Raw genomic sequence first — 3850 nt, 5'->3', positions numbered from 1 at the left:
CGTTTGGAGGTTAGATAGCACAGTGTCCAATGACGGGCCGAAAGTATATAGAATGGTGTCGTCTGCGTAGAGGTGGATCAGGGAATCGCCCGCAGCAAGAGCAACATCATTGATATATACAGAGAAAAGAGTCGGCCCGAGAATTGAACCCTGTGGCACCCCCATGGAGACTGCCAGAGGACCGGACAGCATGCCCTCCGATTTGACACACTGAACTCTGTCTGCAAAGTAATTGGTGAACCAGGCAAGGCAGTCATCCGAAAAACCGAGGCTACTGAGTCTGCCGATAAGAATATGGTGATTGACAGAGTCGAAAGCCTTGGCAAGGTCGATGAAGATGGCTGCACAGTACTGTCTTTTATCGATGGCGGTTATGATATCGTTTAGTACCTTGAGTGTGGCTGAGGTGCACCCGTGACCGGCTCGGAAACCAGATTGCACAGCGGAGAAGGTACGGTGGGATTCGAGATGGTCAGTGACCTGTTTGTTGACTTGGCTTTCGAAGACCTTAGATAGGCAGGGCAGGATGGATATAGGTCTGTAACAGTTTGGGTCCAGGGTGTCTCCCCCTTTGAAGAGGGGGATGACTGCGGCAGCTTTCCAATCCTTGGGGATCTCAGACGATATGAAAGAGAGGTTGAACAGGCTGGTAATAGGGGTTGCGACAATGGCGGCGGATAGTTTCAGAAATAGAGGGTCCAGATTGTCAAGCCCAGCTGATTTGTACGGGTCCAGGTTTTGCAGCTCTTTCAGAGCATCTGCTATCTGGATTTGGGTAAAGGAGAACCTGGAGAGGCTTGGGCGAGGAGCTGCGGGGGGGGCGGAGCTGTTGGCCGAGGTTGGAGTAGGAAGGCATGGCCAGCCGTTGAGAAATGCTTATTGAAGTTTTCGATAATCATGGATTTATCGGTGGTGACCGTGTTACCTAGCCTCAGTAAAAATACCTTGATTTAACATTTCATATCAAAATAGATGTAGTTAGCAGGTCTACTAAATTAGTTTGAAGTCAAATGCATTCATTATTTGGAATGTGTTGATCAGATTGTAGTTGATTTGTCAAATTAGTCCCCCATGGTAGGCTATGTGTGACATTTGGTTTAAAAAACATTGCCTGTTTGTCTGTTCAACAGCCGATCACTTGTTTCTTCAGTCAGGTGATGTGTCCCCATGTGTACCGGTACCCTATCTTCTACAATGAAAGCATTTTCTGTCATGCCCCAAGCACCCTCCTCTCCTCACCTACAGAGTTGCTAAGAATTAAACAAAACAAACTCTATGCCATTTCCGTTTTGAAACAAATGAAATATTGTTGTTACAATTCCAGTTTTAGATGAATGTTTTGGTCCAATAGTCTATTATGCCAAAAGATATTCTAAGAACTTGTTTCTTTCAGAAGATTGTAAAGTAGAATTTGAAGGTGATAATTTCCTCTGGATTATGATTTGTCCTATGTGTATTTACAGTTAATACTTGATCGATTTTCAAATTAAAACTATTAAATTAGCTGAGAAAGTTGTAAACAACTATCTTTCCCGAAGTCTGAGTGCATCTCCATCCACATGGGTCAGGCTGGAGTCCAGATTGGCAATGCCTGCTGGGAGCTCTACTGCCTGGAACATGGGATCCAGCCTGACGGACAGATGCCCAGTGACAAGACCATCGGAGGAGGAGACGACTCCTTCAACACCTTCTTTAGTGAGACTGGGGCTGGAAAGCATGTCCCCAGGTCTGTGTTTTCTGGACCTTGAGCCTAGTCATAGGTAAGTTTTCTGTTTACTCCATTGGTGTTGAGCTCCTCCATGAGCTACTGATTTCTCTCCTCAGATGAGGTGCGCACTGGGACTTACCGCCAGTTATCCATGCTGAACAACTCATCACTGGCAAAGAGGATGCTACCAACAACTACGCCCGTGGACACAACACTATTAGCAAAGAGATCATTGACCTGGTGCTGGACAGGATCCACAAACTGGTGGCTATCTCAGAATGAATGAATGAATAAAATATTTGATCAACTATCTGATTAGAAAGTGGTCATCTGTTATTCTCCTTTTATTGACGTGTTTCTCTTTCTCTGACCAGTGTACAGGCCTTCAGGGTTTCCTGGTTTTCCACAGCTTTGGAGGTGGCACCGGCTCTGGTTTCACCTCTCTGATGATGGAGCGCCTGTCTGTTGACTACGGCAAGAAGTCGAAGCTGGAGTTCTCCATCGATCCAGCTCCCCAGGTGTCCACAGCTGTGGTGGAACCTTACAACTCCATCCTGACCACCCACACCACCCTAGAGCACTCTGACTGTGCTTTCATGGTGGATAATGAGGCTATATATGACATCTGTCGTAGGAACCCCGACATTGATCGTCCCACCTACTTCAACCTCAACTGGCCAAAGTAAACAGATTATTTCCTCCATTACTGCTTCCCTTCGATTCGATGGTGCCCTCAATGTTGATCTGACAGAGTTCCAGACCAACTTGGTGCCCTATCCCCGAATTCATTTTCTTCTGGCTACCTATGCCCCAGTCATCTCTGCAGAGAAGGCTTACCATGAGCAGTTATCTATCTCTGAAATCACCAATGCCTGCTTTGAGCCAGCCAACCAGATGGTGAAATGAGATCCTCGCCACGGCAAGTACATTTCATGCTGCCTTCTGTACCGTGGTGATGTGATGCCCAAAGATGTCAAGACCAAACATTATATTCAGTTTGTTGACTAGTGTCCAACTGGTTTCAAGGTTGGCATCAACTATCAGCCTCCCACTGTAGTCCCTGGTGGAGACCTGGCCAAAGTCCAGAGGGCTGTGTGCATGCTGACATGGCAGCCCTGGAGAAGGATTATGAAGAGGTGGGACATGACAGAAGTGAAGTAGATGAGGACAGAGAACAGGATTAGAAATGGCTGTCTTTCTTTGTCTGTCTTTCAAATTATTTACCATAGATCCACCCCTTTCTTTTCACTCCCCCTTTCCATAGATCCACCCTTTTCTTTTCACTCCCCCTTTCCATAGATCCACCCCTTTCTTTTTACTCTCCCTTTCCATAGATCCACCCCTTTCTTTTCACTCCCCCTTTCCATAGATCCACCCTTTTCTATTCTTTTCAGCCAGTATGCCCTTTCAAAACTCCTAATCTCAAACAAAAAGCACTTTCATGTTGACAATAAATTGTATGGAAAACAAAACGTGTACTTGTCGTAATTTTCAGTTTCCCATTTAGAGGTCTTTGTACCTTTAGTTGCATAGACCTGTACATGAAGTCACACTGGTGGATTAGACAAATTCACTGGGTTCTAGGAACACTGAAGTTCCTAGAATCACACAATTTCAATGTATGTGTTATTACGCTTATTACATATTTATACTAACCTGTAAACAAATAATTACGTTTTAAAACGACTTACTTAAACTACTCGAAGTTTAAATAATTGAAATATATGAGAGCTTTTCTTTGAAAGTGCAGCTATGGTGCTCGTGTGTGTTGGTTTTCAAGACTGTAAGTAGGATGAACCTCTGCTCTGATACCTAAAAAAATGATTGTCTAGAGGGCAGTGTTGTGCAATAAATACTTGTCCTTGTCCTGCCGTGAACATGAACATGCAGAAACTACCAATAGACGCTTACTGTAGTTGGCCGGTCAGGTTCAATACTGAACACTACACTACAGCTCAAAGTTAATATTAAATCAACACACTTAGAAAAGTCCCTTCAAAAATTTATCTGAAAAAAAATCACAGCCATAAGTGCATACAGGGTAGAGCTAGACCAAATACACTTCATTTGTTCACCCTCAGAATGCAAACAAATAATACATGCTACAATACTACATTCATTGTGAATTGGAAAAGTGAAATG

General features: G+C 44.2%; 1 pseudogene; it reads left to right on the top strand.

Moving 5' to 3' along the window:
- The first annotated feature begins 897 nt into the window (after positions 1-897).
- Positions 898-2869, top strand: LOC115101908 (tubulin alpha chain-like; annotated as a pseudogene).
- Positions 2870-3850: the final 981 nt, after the last annotated feature.

This window comes from Oncorhynchus nerka, linkage group LG20 (assembly GCF_034236695.1).
Source record: "Oncorhynchus nerka isolate Pitt River linkage group LG20, Oner_Uvic_2.0, whole genome shotgun sequence".
In the NCBI taxonomy this organism is placed as follows: Eukaryota; Metazoa; Chordata; class Actinopteri; order Salmoniformes; family Salmonidae; genus Oncorhynchus; species Oncorhynchus nerka.
Note: the sequence above shows the minus strand (reverse complement) of the source record. Positions and strands in the feature narration are given on the sequence as shown.